Here is a 21361-nt window from a genome sequence, read left to right as displayed (position 1 = left end):
ACCGCACTCCAGCCTAGGCAACAGAGCAAAACTCAGTCTCAAAGAAAAAAAAAACCACCACATTTGTTTTAAACAAGAGAATATAATTGTAAAGTTCCTAAAGAAAAACAAGAACAGTAATAAGAGGACACAATTACAACCATATGGTAAAACATACCTCATTAATCAAAACAAAGTGTATTGCTATATATTATATATATATATTATATATAATACACACACACACACACACACACACACACACACACACACACACACACCAACCAATGGAATATTTAGTGAGTTCACAAATGGTTACTAATGAATAAAATGCTTAGATTATGATAGAAGTAGCACCTCAAATCCATGGGAAAGATTTAATGACATTGTTGCAAATAAAGCTGAAACAAAGTTGAACCTGTACCTCTAAGCATAGATCAGGAAAAATTCCAGCGGGATCAGAGATTTAAATGTAATATAAAATGAAATTATAAAACATAGAACGTCTTTTATAACCTATAAGTAGGAAAGTCTATTACTTAAAATCCAGAAGCTATAATGACTGTTACAGTGACTACACAAAAATCTATAAATCTAAAAATTAAAACTATTTTCAAATCCTGCATGATGAAACCAACACACACCCCCACACATCCCTATAGGTAAAACAAAGAAAAAAATGATAATTTGGGTTAGAAGTCATAAATATTTTGCTAAACTTCACAATTCCTATTACAAAGGGCTAATCTCATACATAAAGAGCTATTACAAATCAATAAGACCCTGAACCCTGCAAAAAAATGAGCAAAGAATATGAACAGATTGTTCACAGAAAAATAAAATGATTTTTTAAACATGTGAAAAGATCAATGTTGACTTACAAAAGGAATACAAATTAAAAATACACTGAAATGTTACTTTTATTAGATGGGCAAAAAAATCCAGAAATTTGGTAACCATCTTGGAGACACTGTGGGAAAACTGGCAGGAGTGTCTGTTTTCACAAACCTTTGGAGTGCAATGTGGCAAAATTACATGTAATCTATCAAAAGTACAAGAATATATGTCCTTTAACCAGGCAACACCAGAAATTTATCCTAGAGATAAACTAACATGTGCACGATGATATATATGCATTTTGTGATCTATTTAAAAGAGTAATATTGGAAACGATGTAAATGGCCATCAATAAAGACTTAGTTAGCCTTTACCAATTGATGTAATACCACTGAGCTGCTTCTTATAAAGGCATGGGGAAGAAAACTCTTCATGTTTCAACATAGAAAAAAACATCAAGATATACTATGAAGTAAAAAAAAAAAACAAGTACAGAGGAAGCTGTCCTTTATTTGTATAAATGGAGGAGTTAAACAATATATATGGATATTTATCATCTGTATTAGAATATATGAGCTAACATATAAAGACAAATACATTGAGATAGTAGAACTGAGCAGATGGAGGCAGAAGGATAGAGAGGTGACTTCTTACAGTATACTTTTCAAATGTTTAGTGTATAAACCATGTGTATGTATATCTATTAAATTTAAACATTTTATTAAGTATGAATGTCATATCTAGAATAACTTCTATTGGCCAGGCACAGTGGCTCAAGCCTGTAATCCCAGCACTTTGGGAGGCCGAGGCAGGTGGATCACGAGGTCAAGAGATCGAGACCATCCTGGTCAACATGGTAAAACCGCGTCTCTACTAAAAATACAAAACATTAGCTGGGCATGGTGGTGCGTGCCTGTAATCCCAGCTACTCAGGAGGTTGAGGAAGGAGAATTGCCTGAACCCAGGAGGCGGAGGATGCGGTGAGCCGAGATCGCGCCATTGCACTCCAGCCCGGGTAACAAGAGTGAAATTCCGTCTCAAGAAAAAAAAAAAAAAAAAACTTCTATTAAAGTAGAGAGTGTAATTTCCAAATAATCAGAGGGATAAAAACAAAATTAGAAAAAGGAAACAAAATAATCCAAAAGGTAAGTTTAAAAAAAATAAGAACAGAAAAATTCAGTATAAGGTACAATACTAACTACATGGTTGCAATAAATCAAAACACTTGCATATCACAAGAAATGTGAATCAATATAATTCACCATTTAAAAGATGAAGACTCTCACTGTATTAACCAAAATAAATGTCAATTAACTAAATTCCCAAGTTAAAAGACAGACTTGTCAGACTCAACTAAAACATAACCTAACTACATACTATTTTTTAAAGATACACCTAAAATATAAGAGGACAGGTAGGCTGAAGTCAAAGGATGGAAAAAATTACATAAAGTATATATCATTACTCAAAAGAATGCTGCTGTGACTATATGACTATCAAGCAAAAAATATATTAAGGTAAAAAAGGCAAAGGCAAAGAAGATATTAAGGTAAAAAGGCAAAGAGGTTGGTCACTTCACAAAGAAAGGAGGTTCAAAGGCCCAGGAAGTCATGTACTTCTAAAAAGTATGTGTGCCTAGTAATAATGGCCTCAAAATACATAAAGAAAGAATTACCATTACTACAAGTAGAAAGTGACAAGTCCATTGACATAACGGGAGATTTTTAAACAACCTCCCAGTAATTGATATAAAAAGGATGAGGCTCCTTTTGCCAACCCAAGTTAACCTTCCTTGGAACTAGATCACCATATCAGATGCACAATTTCTTACTTAATTCCCGAGTAAATTAATCAGAATGGAAAGTCATTCTTCCTGTCTGGTTCTGGTGACCAATACTCAAATACAGAAATGAAAAGTTACACATGAGCTGCATAAGCAATGACATAGCGGGACACTAACACTAATGGCTTTGTCAGCAATTCTGTGTGCTTATGCTTCAATTAGTCTCTAAATTCCTCAAGGGAAGATGTTGGTCTCTTACATACATTTGTATCTCTTCCCCTACCCACCACATTGCCTGGTATATAGCAGGCGCTCAATAAATACTTTGTGAGTCATCTACTACATGCTCCTCTTAAAAATGTGTATTTACTCCAACATCTCTGAAGCACCTGTTACATACCAGGCACTGTCTTAAGTACTGAGAATATACAGATGAATAAAAATGTCTGCTTTCTAGGGGACCACAACCTAGTAAAAGATAAAAAGAAATATATTTTATTTCTTTCCTTTTTTTGAGACAGGGTTTCACTTTGTTGCCCAAGCTGGAGTGCAGTGGGACACATACAACTCACCGCAGCCTTGACCTCCTGGGCTTAAGTGATCATCCCACTTCAGCCTCCTGAGTAGGTGGGACCATAGGCATGCACCACTATGACATGGTAATTTTTGTATTTTTTGTAAAGTGAGGTTTTGCCATGATGCCTAGACTGGTCTCAAATTCCTAAGCTCAAGCAATCCCCTGCCTCAGCCTCCCAAAGTGCTAAAATTATAGGTATGAGCCACTGTGCCCAGCTTAGAAATATATTTTCTTAAAAAGCTATAGAGCTTTAAATGGAGTAGAGATATATGAGCCCAGAGAAAGTACCTACAAACCTAAGGAAAAGGCTCTCACCCATTTACCATGTATTTATAAGCATTTACTATATGCTAGAATCAGGTAGGTGTTAAGAAGAGATATTTGAGTTAATTTTTGCCAAGCAGATGTGGGGTTGAAGTTAGATAGAGGGTACTAAGGGCAATGAAGAATATTAAGGTCCAGGAGAAAAATGTGATTTGCTCAAAGTCGAAGAGCTTGGGTAAAGACTAGAACCTACTTTCCCTAGTGTTGTTTCCATGTTGCTTCTCGAATTCCTGGCCTCAAGCTATCCTGCCTCAGTCTCCCTAAGGGCTGAAATTACAGCATGAGCCCCTGCATCCGGCTCCTATATTGCTTCTCTATACTCCTTCCCCTTAGAACCATCTTTACTCCAATATAGATCCCTGTCTCGGTCAATGGCTTTTGATCAAAATCCAATAAGAAATGCCTTTTAAATTGCAGCACAGTATCTATAAATACAATGAACTTAAAAGTTTCAATGTCTTAACTAGACACAATACATGCTACTTTTTGTATTCTATTTCATTTTTAAAATGCTGGTGGCAACTCATTACTATTAACTTCCTCACTCACTAATAGATCTCAATCCCCATTGTGTAAAATGCGCCTTGGTGCAATGGTTATTCCGCCTCTAGCTTCTCACTTAATATCCCCCCAAACCTCCCTCCAAACATATTACTAAGCAACTACAATATGGGAAATAAACACTGTGCTAGGCCTTGAGTTTGTTATATGTGGTTAAGTTCTTCAAAAAAGCATAAACCAGGGGATTTTATCAAAATTTCCTAGGAAATTTTTCCTAAACTACACATATTTGTTACATATCTACTCATATCAGAAGATTCAGTAGATATGGAGTGAGATTTGGACATATGGAATGTTGGAAAAAGTTTCCCAGGTGGTATCACCTTTTTTAAAAAAAAAATAATAGTATTTTACAAGTAGGTGGCAATGCTATGCTTGGAATACAAGGGCAGGAGTGGCTGCAGTCATACAACTTTGTTTCAATTTCAGTAAGGTTTTGGGGAACAGGTGGTGTTCAGTTACATGAGTAAGATCTTTAGTGGCTATTTCTGAGATTTCGGTGCACCTGTCACCCCAAGGTGATCGCAACTTGATGATCTGAGGTCCCTTCCACTCTTATGAAACAAATATTTGTGTAGGAAAGGGAGTATGGTAAAAGACTAGACCCAGACAAGAAACTGAAACTTCAGATAAGCAGAGGGACTTGACCAGCTTAAAAAGCCACTGGTAGTGCAGGCATTAGAATCCAGCTCACCTAATTCCCAGTTCATTTCGGAAAGTTCCCACAAGGAAAATGAAGTCTATCAGTGTTCCTTCTCAGTTTGCACTGACCTTTTCTTTATCAGAAACTCCCCAAGGGACCTTGGTTTACTAAATGTTAATTAGATTTCCTCCACCTGCTCTGGGATTTAGAGGGCATTGCTAATGCAGTGCTCTCCTCAACTAACAAAGCCACTGGCATTCCCGGTATGCAGGGGCTGGCCTCCAGTTCTTTAGTCAACATCAATTAAAGGGCTCCTATCCAAAGCCCTAAGGAGGAAGACAGAAAAGGGGGGGTATTCCTTGATCCAAAAAATGAAGTACAGCCACTGATTGGGATTGATTGTTACTGTGGAACTGGGTGGGAAGAGGGAAAATTCTGGGAGGTAGGAATGGAATCTGGGTGAGGCAAGCAAACTAATGACCATTCATCATCTTCTCACTCCCCCAAGGAATGCTATTGTTGAACTCCAGGGGATGAAGCCTTGGATCGCAAAAAGCCTTCATCCAAAAATAACTTATGAAGAAACACTTCCCTTTCTCTTCATGTTTCAATACACAGGTCCAAATTCCACAGCCAAGAATGACAAGTCCTCCATAATTCTAACCTGCTCTATGGAGGCATCAGAATTTCGTGAATATTCAGCCACTCACTGGCAAAGTTCAGCCTGGATGTTCATTAACTGCTGTGTGATTCTGGACCAGTTAGTTTTCCCTGGGCTTTGATTTTTCTCATTTGCGCACTCAGTTGATTTCCAAATCAAATGAGACAATGAATATACACGTTTTATAAACTATAAGGTGGTGTAGAGCTTTAATACAACTCCTAACACAAACTGAATTCAATGCAAACATTTACTGAGTTCCTAGAATAGTGCTTATACAGAGTTGGCACACAAATATTATAATGTAAATATTAGCTGTCAGATGCACAAAAACCATAGAGTTCTTCATGACATGGACATCACAGCCTACTGTAGGAGATAAGATCTTTAACATAATATGATGAGTAATAAAATAAGCTGGGCGTCGTGGCTCATGCCTGTAATCCCGGCACTTTGGGAGGCTGAGGTTGGTGGATCACCTGAGGTCACGAGTTCAAGACCAGCCTGGCCAACATGGCAAAATTAGATTTCTGTCTCTACTAAAAATACAAAAATTAGCCAGGCGCAGTGGCGCATGCCTGTAGTCCCAGCCACTTGGGAGGCTGAGGCAGAAGAATCGCTTGAACCCAGGAGGTGGAGTTGTAGTAAATTGAGATCACACCATTGCATTCCAGGCTGGGCAACAGAGCAAGACTCCGTGTCAAAAAAAAAAAAAAAAAAAAAAAAAAAAGGATGAGTAGAGTACTAAAATGGAATATGCACAAAGTGAGGAAGGGGGGTTAATTTACCCTGCTACCAAAGAGCAGAGGTTAAGGATTATCAAAATTCTATATTCACTGTATTTTCTCCATACCCCTATCCCCAATTATATTCCATTCCTTGTCATAGTCAGGATGGAAAATAGAATGTAATTGGGTACAGGACTATGTGGAAATATAGTGAAGAAGTAACTCAAATGGGCCATCTCATGATCTCCCGCACAACATATTCACTAGTATCTCCCCATCTTTATTGACAAAGTTAGATGAGAAATTTTAAAAATCCGCCAATCATCCAAGGAGTATTTAATCTTCTATTACATGCAAGGTATTCGTAAGGATGCAAAACAGTACAAGGCAGGTCCCTGAACCCAGTGTATTTACCATTTAGCAAGGGAGATCATTCATATACAAAACTATGATACTAAGCTATATTCCTAAACTATACAGTACCTCAGGAGTAAAGGGGAACACAGTTCACATATCTGGAGAAGCTCCAAGTTGAAAAATTCTGTCTTCTTTTTCCCCATAAACTTGGACCAAGAGTCACAAATACATTCTTCCTCCATCTAGCAATATCCTTTAACCTGCTTGACAGCATTCTGGTCATGAGAAAAAAGCAATGAACAAAACAGACAAAAATCCTGCCTTCAAAGGGCATATGGTCTAGAAGTAAAAAGGGCCAAGTAGGTACATATATGAGTGACTGGTGTATGTGTGCATGCGTGCGTGTGCATGTGCGATACAGCAGACTGCAAAGTATATGCTTTGGCTTAAGTGGACAGCTACCACCTAGTTCCAGCTAATTGCTGCTAAGTAGAAATTTTGGCCCAGTGTTCCCAGATCTGGAAGTTAGAAATTTTATGGATTTTATGTAAGAGGTCTCAACTTTTAACAATCTACAACTAATTAAAAGTGTTTAAAACACTGCAGGCAAAGCAAAACACTTTATAGATGGAATTCAGGCCGAAGATACCAGTCTATAACCTGTCTTAGAACATGTATCATGACTTTTGGCTTAGAGATGCAGTCACTTCACATGGTGTTATAAACCAAGTACTAATGGGATGAAGGAGGCACAAGATCCAGCCTCTGAGCCAGTATCAAGGAGGTGAGGGCATTTAGCCTGAGCTCCTTCAGAAAGTATCTCAGAATATGTCAGTGCTTAATTTTCCATTCCTTGTTCATTTCTCACAGCACTTACTGGCCACATCCATGTGTTGCCTCATGCTGGGGTATTTCTTTGCTAAGAATGGCAAGACCATTTTGTTCAACCACAAAGTCCATAAACAGCAACTCTACCAATGCAGCTGCCTTGATGGTTTGATTATTCAACAGATTAATACTGTTCATGAATATGAGTAACTCTGATCTGCTCTGTAATAGGCTTGCTATTTAGAAAGATAGTAAACTTCTGTCACCTGAAATTCTCAAGTCAGACACTTCATGCAAACTATCCTGGGCAAAAAAAATTCCTATAGTTAATTCATGTTTGTCTAGCAGTCACTGAAATATGGCACTGATGGCTGAAAAGCAAGCTACAATCTAAAATATACACAAATTACTACACAGTCACAATACAAATATTTTAATAAAAATAGAAACAAAGCATACTATTCAGAAGCAAATTTCACTAAATATTAGTGCACAGCAAATGAGAAAAGGACCAATGAACCCTAACAAAGGCTGGTCTTTTACTACATACCTTTATAACAGAACTACACAGCATAACAAACTGAAAAAACAGAAAAGATAGCAAAAATAAACTGTATAGGTTTAAATCTTCAACTTCAGACCCTGGAAAAGCATCTTAAAAGATAAGGCCAAACATGGCCTTTAATCTCAGCACTTTGGGAAGCTGAGGTTGGAGAAGTGCTTGAGGCTAGGAGTTTGAGACCAGTCTGGGAAACACATAGAGACCCCATCTCTACAAACACATTTCAAAAACATTAGCCGGGTATGGTGGCATGTGCCTATAGTCCTAGCTACCTAGGAGGCTGAGGTGGGAGGATCACTTGAGCCCAGGAGGTCAAGGATGCAGTGAGCAGTGACTGTGCCACTGTACTCCAGCTTGGGTAACAGAGCGAGACCCTGTCTCAAAAAAAAAAAAAAAAAAAAAATCAGGTAAGTCATTCCCAATGCCAGGAAAATTTATCATCCCTGCTGGTCTCCAGTTGATTGTATTAATTATTGGCAATCGTTGCATTAGAAACTTGGTCACCCTGTCTTCAAAATATGGTGCCATTGCCTTTTAACTGGATTAGTTTATAGTATATATGAACTTAATGATAAATCACTGCCTCTGCTATATTTGAGCCATGACTTACTGTGGCAAAATTAAAATCTAAAATGTAATAGAATAGTTCGAATGTACCTCTCATTAGCTGTGTGGCCAGTTTATCAAAACTCTGGGATGTGAAACTTATATCTGTTATATAGTGTTTTGTGCTCCCATTCTTTCTCATTAGAGGAATCACCTAAGGGTGGATCATCTTGCTGTTAGTTTTGCTTTGGCCCAGAGTCTTTCATCTGCAAAACACATGAGTTATCACAAGGTAATATCTGAATAAAAATTTTCTGGGGGAGAAACATATCTTACATACCAGCACATTTTCAAAATCCATTTATAAGGATGCTTTTTAAAGCAGATTTTAAAAACCCATTTTTAAGGATGGATGGCATTTATAAGGATGGTCATTTCAGCATGTTTTTTAAATAAAATATTGTAAATGCTTATCAACTGAAGACTGGTTAAATTACAGTAGTATACTCTGACACCACTCTAAAGATACTGAGAAAAGTTGAGGTTCATGAGAGCTCCCAGAATGTTGTTCACCTAAAGGTTATTACCACGTGATGTTATCTGTGTGTGTGTGTGTGTGTGTGTGTGTGTGTGTGTGTGTAAGCATTTCTTGATTTATAATGAACATGTACCATTTTAACAAAAGCAATAATCTTTCCTTTAAAAAAGAAAATACAGACCAGGCGCAGTGGCTCACACCTGTAATCCCAGCGCTTTGGGAAGCCGAGGTGGGCAGATCACCTGAGGTCAGGAGTTTGAGATCAGCCTGACCAATGTAGGGAAATGCTGTCTCTACTAAAAATACAAAATTTGCCAAGTGTGGTGGCACATGCTTGTAATCCAAGCTACTCAGGGGGCTGAGACAGGAGACTCACTTGAACCTGGGAGGTGTTTAAGTGATTATCCTGCCTCAGCCTCCTGAGTGAGGTTGCAGTGAGCCAAGATCACACCATTGCACTCCAGCCCCGGCAACAACAGTGAAACTCCGTTTAAAAAAAAAAAAAAAAGAAAAGAAAAGAAAAAAAAAGAAAATACAATTGACCGATATATGCAGACATGGAACTATACCCATGGTTTACTGTATCTCAGAGGATTTTGGTGCACATTAATCATAGGATGTAGAACAGTGTCTGACATGTAAGTATTCAAATTTAACTAATTTATGCTAAATGAAAAATAACAAGGTATAAAACAGGGTAAAAAGGGCAAGGGTCTGTGATGGCAAAGATATTTGTTTTTTAAATAATATATAATAATAATACTGTGCCCAAGTTCTCTAAAAAACAGTTTAGGGGAAAGCTTACCTGTTTATCAGGTGTTACAATCTCAGAGCAGAGAGTGGGGAAAGATTGGTAGGAAAGGATAGAAGGAAAAGGAAACCTAAGGTTATATGCATCAACAAACCAGCTATAGCTTAACATGAAAACACATAATTGCTCATTCAGAAGGTTACAGGATGGGTTGTATAGAACTACTATAACTTAGAATATTGCGTGTGCGTGTGCGTGTGCATGTGTGTGTGTGCATGTGTAAGGGGTAAGTGGAGGGGAAAGGCAAACAGGAAGCAATTTATCTGCTGGCTCCTTCCCTTCTCCAACTGCACTGGTCAGAGATGTCAACTTCCCTCACTCCCTACTTCCAGGCTGTGGTTACCCATCCACTCTGGATAGTCACTGGGGAAGAACATACCCCATGTTTGAACCTGAAAGTGGCAGAAGAGGTGAGGGTCTGGCCAAATGGGGCTTAGGCATATGAGTTGCTGTAGTTCTCTTCACAATGGACATAACAGAGACCAAACCAGAGCCCAGTCCTCACCGAGAGAAGATGAGACAGCCAGCACTGTTAGAAAACCTGGCAAAAGCAGCATGTGAAGACTCACCACTGAGCAAGCAGATTATGAGGCGCAGACAGAACCAAGGAAATCTCGGTAGATACACTGAGTCTTACACAACACATTCACTTGCATATAGAATGGAACTTTAACCATGATGTATTTAAAAAACATATATTGGGAAAAACCTGTACTCCATCTATACATAGTAGTCTAATGAAAAGGGCAGGGACTTGGAGCCAGACATTTCTGAGTTTGAAAATCCTATCCATCTGTTCCTTGTTGTGAAATGCCAAGTACGTTGCTCATCCATATAATCAGGATACTATATGGTCATAGTGAATATTAAACGAGCTAAGGTGGCTAAGAGATGTTAGGCTCTGACAGACATGGGGCTGCCTCTTACATAAGAGAGGCTGATTCTTTTCCTTCCCTCATTCAATCCTCCTCAGTGCTCCTCCAGGACAACCTCACATTATACCGCTAACATCATTCTGCCCAATATTATTTATATTTATGATCACTCACCACCCTGGGAGCTCCATGAGGATGGGATTTTTTTTTGGTGTCTAGTACAGTTCGTGCTCATAGCTGGGGCTAAGCACATGTTTGCTGAATGAACCAATAACTTCAAACACCAGTACTCAGGGAAGACAGCTTTTCATAAGACCATTAGTAAAGTCACGTGAAGGACCCACAAAACTTCTAAACATAGTCTGGCAGCTGTACTGGCCAGAAAGGTAGGGAAAAAAAAAAGTTTTTGAAGCTAGACAGATTTGCATTCCAATCCCAGTTCCATCTCTTATTACAAGGGTAATATTTGGGCAAGTGACATAAACCCTCTAAAACTTTCATTCCCATAAACATAAAATCAGAATCATACTATATTTTGCAGGGCTATTTTAAGAAATGAGATTAAATAATATAAGCTATTACTTATACAGTATCAATCTATGTCACAAGGTACTCTTATCCTGACCAAGGCTGATCAAGGTAGGGGAAGCAGAAGAGAGATGAGATTTCTGCTATGAGTAACAGGTATCTGCTTTTTTCCTCTTCTTTTTATTCAATGCTCTTTTACTGAATGTCCGCTCTGTGCCAGGCTTTGTACAAAATACCATCCTCCGTAAGTTTACAAAATGCTTTCACCTTAGCCTCTCTCTCTGAGCTCTCACCCTCCTGACTGCTTTAGACTGCCAAGGATACCCACTAGAGATGTTGAGAGAGGAAGAGTTTTCATGACCTCTGGAAGCGATGTGGATTATAGCTCCGACAACAAAGGCAGTAAATAAGAAAGACATCCAAGTTTTGGTTGATGACATGGTAAACAATAATTGTGCCAAATACATTTGACCAGCCCCTGAAGGTGGGTATCTAAGGTTGGTATTATTCCCTAGGCCCACTCTCCTTGTCTAAAAAAACTTTTCTTTCAGGAAAAACCCTTTACAAGAATTTAAGAATTCCTCATTCATCAGCTACTTGCCAAAAAACTACTAAGCAAAGAAAAAGTCAGTTAAAGTAGAGAGGCACGGTATGTATAACCTGAATAAACCTCAGCAATCTAAGTGGATGTCCTGGGTAGAAAGACAGTCCAACAATCAAAAGTGAAAAAAGAGTAATTCCAGTCTTTACACACTTTTCTCAATGGATACAAGAAGAAATAAAAATCATAACACATTTGCTACCTCCTCATCAATTCTCTCATATACTACAGTTGCTCAAGGGTCTCTCATTCACCAACCTACCCCACTCCAACCTTCAAATCCAGTTTCAAATTTGCGTTCTCCCCTTTCCCTTTTATCTTAAAAATTCTTTCTTATGAAGATTCAGCAAGTCTTCCCTATTTTTACATTTTCGCTCCATTCAGGTTACTAGAAAGAAGTAGAGTCCTGGAACAAGACCCAGTAAGAAAGAATCCTTCCACCCTAGAAAGACTCACCATTGAGAAGACTACCTGAGGGGCAGATAGTAACAAGGGAATAGGTAGATACACTGAGTCAGTGAGAAACTAAAGGGAAGACTGTTAATATGAATAACTCATTTCTCTTTTGACAAATAATAATTGTACATGTTTATAGGGCAAACAACTCTTCTCTGTTATATATATTATATAGAGAGTCAGATCTAAAGCTACTAGGTGATTATAACGACTTTTCTTTTTTGAGACTGAGTTTTGTTCTTGTTGCCCAGGCTGGAGTGCAATGACGCAATCTTGGCTCACCACAACCTCCGCCTACTGGGCTCAAGCAATTCTGCTGCCTCAGCCTCCCAAGTAGCTGGGATTAGAGGCATGCAACACCGTGCCTGGCTAATTTTGTATTTTTAGTAGAGAAAGAGTTTCTCCATGTTGGTCAGGGTGGTCTTGAACTCCCAACCTCAGGCCCGCCTCAGCCTCCCAAAGTGTTGGAATTACAGGCCTGAGCCACTGTGCCCGGCCCTATAATGACTTTTTAAATCAAATAAAGGACAAGCCCACAAAACAAAAAAGGTCAAAGGTTCTAAATGTAGAGATAAAACAAGGAAAACTTCCCCAAATATAAACAAATACTTAGTAATACATGTAGATTGCTGAGAATAGAACCTGGCATGCTACTGGATTAATGTAGTCACTGTTGTTATTGACCAGACCATCTTGGTTCCCAGCTCCTTTGTTGTTAGATGATCACACAAACCCCTCTACAGAAATTACCTCCTTATGTGGTTGTTCAATTTAGAGAGAGACACGACTTAATAGCTCCTCTAAGACGAGGTTCTTTTTATTCTTCTTTGTTGCCCCAGCCTAGCACAGTGCCTGACACACAGTTGGAATCAACACATGCTTGTTAAAGGAATTAGTTCTGCTAAGTGAAAATGTTTTACCTTGGAAACCTGAGACTTTACATTTAAAAGCCTTCTAATCCCAGGTTGCCTTCTATGGGACCCATTTTTGGCAAGGATTTGACAAATCAGAGGGTCTGAGTGAATCAACGCCATATTACACATACGATAAGCAGGCCAACTTTAGACACACATTCTAACAGCTTGGCTTAACTGAAAAAGTCCAAATTGATCCCAATTTAGTTCTGTAATCTGAAAATACCATTTCCTCAATAAATATTTTCCATACAGCTGACTACTGTATGTGTCTCCCCAATCTCATGACCTGTCATCAACCCTCTAAGAAAAACAAAATCACAAAGACCAAGGTCTGAAATGCAAATAAGCTGGTATTTATCACAGGTTTCACTTTTGTTGAGCCATTTCTGAACTCACTATAAAACTATGTCTGTATAGGACCTTACTGTCCATGTCAACAAACACCTACAATAATGGAAAGATTTGGGTGTCACCAGGGAAAACCTGAAGTCCCGGGGTCTAGTCCTAGTGCCAGTTCTGCTACTGACTAAACAAGTTAGTAAAGTTGTTACACCTTATATTCATCCATTTCTTAATGTATAAATGATTTAACTATTTGCAGAATGTCTATTGTATGCTGGGCATTATGCTGAATGCTAAAAATACGAAGATAAATAATAATGTCCCTATCTTTAAGGTTTTCCTATTTTATTAGAGTTGGACAAAGATTATATACAACTAAAATACAATGTAGTAAGTAATATAATGGATACAGCTTTACAGAAATATAAAAGTTAAGACCCCTTATTCTTCTAATGGGTAGTTAGACACCAGGAAACTAAGAACTAAGAACATGCTAAGGGTTTATTCTATGCATAAAACAAGGTGGATGGGTAGGGAGGGGAACAAATGCCAGAAAGCTGTTGCTAAATTGGATCTTGAAATCAAGAACAGCATCAAGTCTACAGAAATATTGTTTTAATTGTAGCATGTAATGAAAGTTCTATTTCACACAGGTACATTGGTAACAAAGGGAAGCCCACAAACTGCACACTTTGCAATCTTTGTGTATTTGGTTATTTTGTATTTTCTTTAGAGGCAAGGTCTTGCTCTGTCACCCATGCTGGAGTGCAATGACACGATCATAGTTCACTGTAGCCTAGAACTCCTGGGCTCAAGCATTCCTCCTGCCTCAGCCTCCCAAGTAGCTGGGACTATAGATATATGCCACCATGTCCTGCTAATATTTGGGTATTTGAATTAAACTATGACTACTACAAATAGTCTCAGTTTATCTTGTGAGATTTTTTAAATCAAAGGCCACAACTATTCACACTTTCATTTTGAAGTGGGGTTTTGTTTGTTTTTCAGTTTGGGCACAGCTTAATTGAAGTAGTTTTTGATTCAGATACAGTTTGAAAAATCTAAGGCTCTTTCTGATATAAAATGTCTTTTCAGTGACAAAGACATGGTGGAAGTATTTGTTGTAAAATGTTTAACATTAAAAAGGCATTTATTGGCACAGCAAATATATGGTAAAATTAGAGACAGATACATAAACACATCAGCGATCTAGAGGTATAGTCCCCAACATAACCACTGATACAGAGGCAAATGGATACATTTTGAGATTTATCCATTACAACTGAGTTTCAGATCCCATTCTAGGATCTGAATTGAACTAGAGAGAGGCAAAGAAAGGCCCCAGAACTGGGCCACCTCAAAACTTGTCAAGCTTACGTAGTCAGTGATATAGCCTCCCATTTCCCTCTTTGACTCATTGATTAGTGAGTCACAGAGTGCTCTTCAGATTTTCCTTGGGGGCCATGTTGTCCTAGCTCCTCACAGAGGAAACTATACTCCATTTCATTCAGAGCCTTCATACACAGACTCTCCATTGGCTTCTGGTGCCTTCCAGATGTGCTCAGACCATCCTATTCCTTACATCACCATTCTGCCAAATCATCTGCAGTACCTTGCATACCGCAGCTCTCTGCATTCCAGACTTAACTGTTTCCCATAGTCTAACAGAGGAAAGTTTATTTAAACTTGCATGTTCAAAAGATCAGAACATAAGCATAATTAGAGGGGAAATATGGGGGAAATGTTAATCATATGTGTATTAAAAGGACCAGATAGACAGGCAGACTGTTTCTTCCTTAGAACTTCCTGGACTACAAATAGCTTATTTCTGCCTTAGATTATAGTCAGCTCTCTCTCAGATGTGAACCCAAGCAGCAAAACGAAGATTCTTTAAGCAAAGTCTGCCTGTTTTGGCATTAATAAGAGCCCACTAATATTGAATAACAATACTTCTAATAGAGCCAACACTGAGACAGTACTTGTTGTGTACCAGATACTGTTCCAAGTACTTTATATATTAACTCACTCAATCCTCACAAGCCCTATGAGCTAAGTTCCATCACTAGCCTCACTTTAAGGATGAAAAAACTGAGACGCAGAATACTTACCTAGTTAGTAAGTAATGGGATTCAAATACAGACCAGCCAGCTCTTGCTGCAGCTATTTCATCTTTTAAGTAAAAAGTTGTGTTCAGAATATGCGAAACTTGAAAATGTGTTTTCACACATTCTGTTCTGTTTAAAAGATCGGGAATACATCCTTTGTTTACTGTGGGCTAAGGCAAGAATGACCATATAAGTCTGGAAAACCTAGGTTTCAAGTTCTAATCTAGGTTCATGATGAGGGAGAGTTGGAGGGGGAGCACTGAGACTGTGACTAGAGAAGTGTCTTAGTCAGCTTGGGCTGCTATAACAAATTACCACAGACTAGGTGACTTAAACAACAGACTGATAATTTGGATTTGTCCTTGCCCAAATCTCATTTTGAACTGTAATCCCCAGTGCTGGAGGTGGGGCCTGGTGGAGGGGTGTTTGGATCATGGGATGGATCCCTCATGGCTTGGTGCTGTGAGTCTTGTGAGATCTGGCCATTTAAAAGTGGGTGGCACCTCCTGTCACCCCGACTGTCTTGTGCTCGCTCCTGCTTTCACTATGTGATGTGCCTGTTCCCCCTTCATCTTCTGTCATGATTGAAAACTCCCTGAGGCTTCACCAGAAGCTGAGCAGATGCCAGCACCATGCTTCTGGTAAAGCCTTCAGAACTGTAAACTGATTAAATCTATTCTCATTTTAAATTATCCAGTCTCAAGTATTTATTTCTAGCAATGCAAGAACAGCCTAATACACGGATATAACTGAGATAGCCTCACACTTCCGGAGGCAGCCCTCTTCCAGGTTTACATATGGCTACCTTCTTGCCATGTCCTCACATGGCAGAAAAAGGTGAGCGGATGCAAGTTCTTGTGTGTATTTTCACTTCTTATAAAGATACTATTCCCATCATGAGGGTTCCACTCTCATGACCTAATTTTCCCAAAGGCCACATCTCCAAATTCTATCCCACTGGGGATTAGAACTTCAACATATGGTTTTTGGGGGACACAAACACTGAGTGTAGGCAGGGAGTATAGGGGACTGGCATGTTGACCAGGTAGTTTAACTCACTTTATTTTGAAGAACATGGTACAACAGAAAAGTCTAATATGCTTTGGAGACAAGTGGACTTAGCTTTAGCTCCTGGCTCATAAAACATTTAGGTTTATGTTCCTGGGCTAGTTTCTTAGCTTGAGCTTGCTTCTGGCTGACAATGGGAATATTATCTATCTCAGAGTACTGGAAGTAAAGATTAAATGAGATGCAAATGGGTTCCTACCTGCAAAGTTTACTTACTACATAGTTAAGTACACAATAAAATTTACACTTCACTCTCTCTCTCCTACTTTCCTATTTTCCTCCCCCCATTCCCTATTAAACAGATAAGGAGGATGAATCAGCTTCAGACAAAAAACAAGTATCAAATAACTGGACACTTGTTTTACTATCCAGCACTGGTTCCCTTTCTCCTGCTGGATAGTAAAACAAGCATCTCTTCATGAGATGCAAACATGATTCTGAGTGAGGCTCTCCAACCCTCTCCACACCTACCACATGAGTGTCAGTTGAGTAACAGGTAGCTCTAGTCTGACCAACCATAGTTCTCCAATCCCCTGGCCATAATGGCTTAGTCCAGGGGTAGAATTTTGACCCCTTCTGTCAGTATCCTTCCCCAGGTTTTTAAATTTGGAATTCTAAAAGTAAGGACCTTGCCTTGTGGATTACGGAGATGAGAGGACAGAGGGTTGCCAGTGACCTCCTTTCTTATCACTTATAGACAGCTTACCTGCAGGAGAAAAGAAAGCCAACTACAGACAAGCAGCATGAGACACAATGAGCACCCCTGGGACACCAAAATATGATTGTGTGCCCAAGGTCACCTGGTATCTTTTTTTTTTTTTTTTTTTTTTTTGAGACGGAGTTTCGCTCTTGTTACCCAGGCTGGAGTGCAATGGCGCGATCTCGGCTCACCGCAACCTCCGCCTCCTGGGTTCAGGCAATTCCCCTGCCTCAGCCTCCTGAGTAGCTGGGATTACAGGCACGCGCCACCATGCCCAGCTAATGTTTTGTATTTTTAGTAGAGACGGGGTGTCACCGTGTTAACCAGGATGGTCTCGATCTCTTGACCTCGTGATCCACCTGCCTCGGCCTCCCAAAGTGCTGGGATTACAGGCGTGAGCCACCGCGCCCAGCCAAGTCACCTGGTATCTATAAAATGTTCTTCAATTTTCTGAGCTTCCTTATTATGATACCATTAAATTTCTATTTCTTAAGTTTACTTGAGTTGGTTTTTGTCATTAGCAATTCCAAAAGTCCTTAAAACACGAATTTATATGTTATGTCAGACTTTTCTGCAAGGTGGTTTACAGTCAAGATCCCATTCAATCCTCACAGCAACCCTGATGTGAAGGCATTGGTTCTCTTCCCCACTTCACCCTGACTTCCTATCTGTGATAGTCTGAACTTCTTTGGAAGCCTAGCATCAGAGTACAAGATTCACAGCCACTTTTTGTTTCTTTGAGACAGGGGTCGTACCATGATGCTCAGGCTTGTCTTCAATTCCTGGCCTCAAGCAATCCTTCTGCCTCCATCTCCCAAGTACTTGGGATTATCACCACAAGCCACTGAGCCCCATAGTCACTTCTTATATTTAACCAAATCATATGGCAAAACAGAGGCCTTATATCCACACACCATACCAACTAGAATACACTCAGACTATACCTGCTTAGATCACATGCCCAGTCCAAAATAAGTATGGTGGCTGAGGGAATGGAATGTCCTGACTTGCCAAACCTGAAGCGTAGGATAGATGAAGCCAGCTTCCCCAGAATCACACACGTGTCTGAACAGAAATTAAGGTGTTGCTAGGAAGGAGAAAGGAGATGAATTTAGGAGAAGCAATCAATAAGTGTTCGTTACATACAAGGAAAATTGGAGTAATCAAGTTAAGATCATCTAGCTCTCTGAACCATCTGATCAATAACTCCTCCTGTTCACATTACTTCCTGCTGTGATCTCACACTTCTTCAGTCTAATTTAAGACTGTGGTTCTCCAGAGACTTCAGCTATTCTCCACAATGAAGCTAGCTAGTTTGTCAATGACTTCTAATCACTCATCCTGAGTACCAAATTGAAATGCTGATTTGGCAAGATTATTAAAAGATCTCAAGGCACTTTCCAGAACACGCAAGACTTGATTAAAAGTAAGTCTCTCTTGACTCAATTAAAATGTCCTTGGCTGTCTTTCCTGCCTTGGTTTCCTCCTTAGTAAGTATAAATTCAAAATAACAGGGAAATAAAAAAGTAAGGCTTCTCTTTAGGAAAGGGTTTTCTCACACAACTGATAGACAAGACAGATTTCCTACTGGCTGGACTGACAACAGTGAGCAAATGCATCCTGATATCTTCACCATCATAAGATTTTCAACAGGGTATTATATTTCATTAATTCAAATTCAATTCTATTTTAACATCAAAATCAGAGTGTTTCTTACTGTTGATAGTGTCTTACAGTTAAGCTGCAGTCAGGACACTGTTGTCATTGCCTGCACAAGGGTGTACTTGGTTGTCAGGTCTGGCATTGTGACTGGACAAATACAACCCTGAACAAATAAAACAAGAGCCATTTCAGGGAGAAACATGAATTTCAGTAGTTGTGAGACTGTTTGCTAAGATCTTCTAGTAAGACCAAGAAAGTGCCAAAGTTGAAACTTGCAAAATACGTGTCAGTGACTTGAAAGAAAAATTTGAAGACAATGTTGAATCATTTCTAAGAAATGTTGCACTATCAATACTCTTGATGGCATGCAGGGCAGTTATATATATAGGCAAATATGGACAATGAATTAAAAAGTGATTTAAAGCTAGAACTGATTATGAAGAAGTTTTAGAAATTCTTCACCCAAGTTTCATTTGTACTTTCTTTTTTGTATATGCAAGAGAGTGACGGACTATAAATTCAGGTCCAAGTAAGTCTACAAGCACTCTTTCATTTACTCCCCTGCTTAGTGGAATACAAAATAATTGTGTACGACATTGAATGAGAACATTTCTAAGGCCTCATTTAAAAACTGTGATAAGGACTCCCAAATAGCTGCAGAATAAAATGCAAATAAAACAGCATTCAAAGGTCTCTACAGCATGGCCTAAAGAGACATTTTCCATTCTTGTCTCCTACCACACTTCCAAGTGCGCTCCACACTGTGAAATTAAATAATTCAAACTGAAAGCTGTTGGAACTTTAAATTATTTGGAACCTTGAGAGGAATGTGGCTATGCAGCCTGAGTCACTTGGTATGCAGCTGCAACTTCTGACCCCATTATTCCCCCATAATTAAGACCAAATGACGCCAAAGATAAGACCCTATCAGATTATTGTCCCTCCTCATGGAGTAATCTTCCTTAGAATGTAGGAATCTGTAACCAATCAAATCACTGTAACATATACACTGGTCTTGTATGGGTAATGTCGTAATCCGGTTACAACTTCTCTGTCTCTGCCTATGTTAGTGAAACCTTATCTTCTCTACTTTGAAACTCTGACCCCATTCATTTGGAGTCAGTGTCTCCCAGGTGGCCATACTCAAGCTTTGCGCTCAAATAGACTATACTTAACCATATTTTCTGAATCTTACTACCTAAAGTTGACAGTACCAAATTATACACGTGGTTCCTTAAAGATTACCTGTTCCTTTTCACTGAAAATGTCCCATCTCCCATCCATCTCAGCAGCTCCATTTAATAGAAGCTGGGATGGATGGTCCAGAAAACTTCTTTAATCTCTGAATTCCTCACTTTTTTTTGTTTCTTAGTTTTTAGATGGAGTCTCACTTTGTCACCCAGGCTAGAGTGCAGTGGCGCAATCTCAGCTCACTGCAACCTCTGTCTCCTGGGTTCAAGTGATTCTCCTGCCTCAGTCTCCCAAGTAGCTGAGACTACAGGTGTGCATCACTATGCCCGGCTAATTTTTGTATTTTTACTAGAGACCAAGTTTCATCATATTGGCCAGGCTGGTCTTGAATTCTTGACCTCATGATTTGCCCACCTCGGCCTCCCAAAGTGCTGGGATTATAGGCATGAGCCACCTCGCCCAGCCAATTCTTCAGTTTTCTTATCTTTGAAATGAAAATCTAACTTTAGGTTTGATTTGAGGATTTAATGAGCTAATGCATGTAAAGCACTTAAAATGGAATCCAGCTAACCTGTGGTCAAGTAGTATTATCTGTGTCTTGAGAGATGAGTCTCAAAAAAGTAGTGAACTGGCCAAGGGCACACAGCTTATTAACAGCAAAGGCAGAATAAGAACTTAGACTTCCTTACTCCTAGTACAGAACTGTCTTTAGATTTAAGAAATGGCTCTTCCTCCTCCCACCTCCTACCGCCAAATACTGATAGATTAGTGAGCAAGTTTCTTCCTTTATTTCCCTATAAACCTGTTTCTTCCTCTTCCTCTTTTCCCTATATTAGATGTCCTAAACATGTTACTAAAAACTAAAAGATAAAGAGATAAAAAGTGTTCCATGTTTGAGCACATTTGATCCTGTTTAACCCTGTGTTAAACCAGTTAAATGAGTTTATTATTTCAGAGCCTCCAGTGTAGCTATGTACATAGTCATCATGAAAAAGAAATGTAGTATGGAGTATTTCTCAAATTATTTAATTAGGGAACCAGAGGTAGTTGTGTCACACGTGTGAGGTCAGGCCATTAAAACCTACACACTTCGCAGTTCCCTGCTGCTTAAAGAACAAGAGCTCTAACTCCTTCACATAACATACTAGAGTCTTCATACCCTGGTGCTAATCCCACCACTT

At 39.1% G+C, this 21361-nt stretch overlaps 1 protein-coding gene and 1 long non-coding RNA gene across 3 annotated transcripts in view; both read right to left on the bottom strand.

The window, feature by feature from the left end:
* GAB2 (GRB2 associated binding protein 2) overlaps window positions 1-21361 on the bottom strand; it is a 213465-nt gene that overhangs the window by 156499 nt on the left and 35605 nt on the right. The gene's annotated exons all lie outside the window — the stretch shown is intronic.
* LOC116563278 lies at window positions 14461-20414 on the bottom strand. Its single transcript, XR_004274317.1, has 2 exons — window positions 17749-20414; window positions 14461-17427 (listed from the first exon to the last, which is right to left on the bottom strand). It is a non-coding gene; the product is annotated as an uncharacterized LOC116563278 (long non-coding RNA).

Source organism: Sapajus apella, unplaced genomic scaffold (assembly GCF_009761245.1).
Source record: "Sapajus apella isolate SASKATOON/1434 unplaced genomic scaffold, GSC_monkey_1.0 scaffold34, whole genome shotgun sequence".
Taxonomy (NCBI): Eukaryota; Metazoa; Chordata; class Mammalia; order Primates; family Cebidae; genus Sapajus; species Sapajus apella.
Note: the sequence above shows the minus strand (reverse complement) of the source record. Positions and strands in the feature narration are given on the sequence as shown.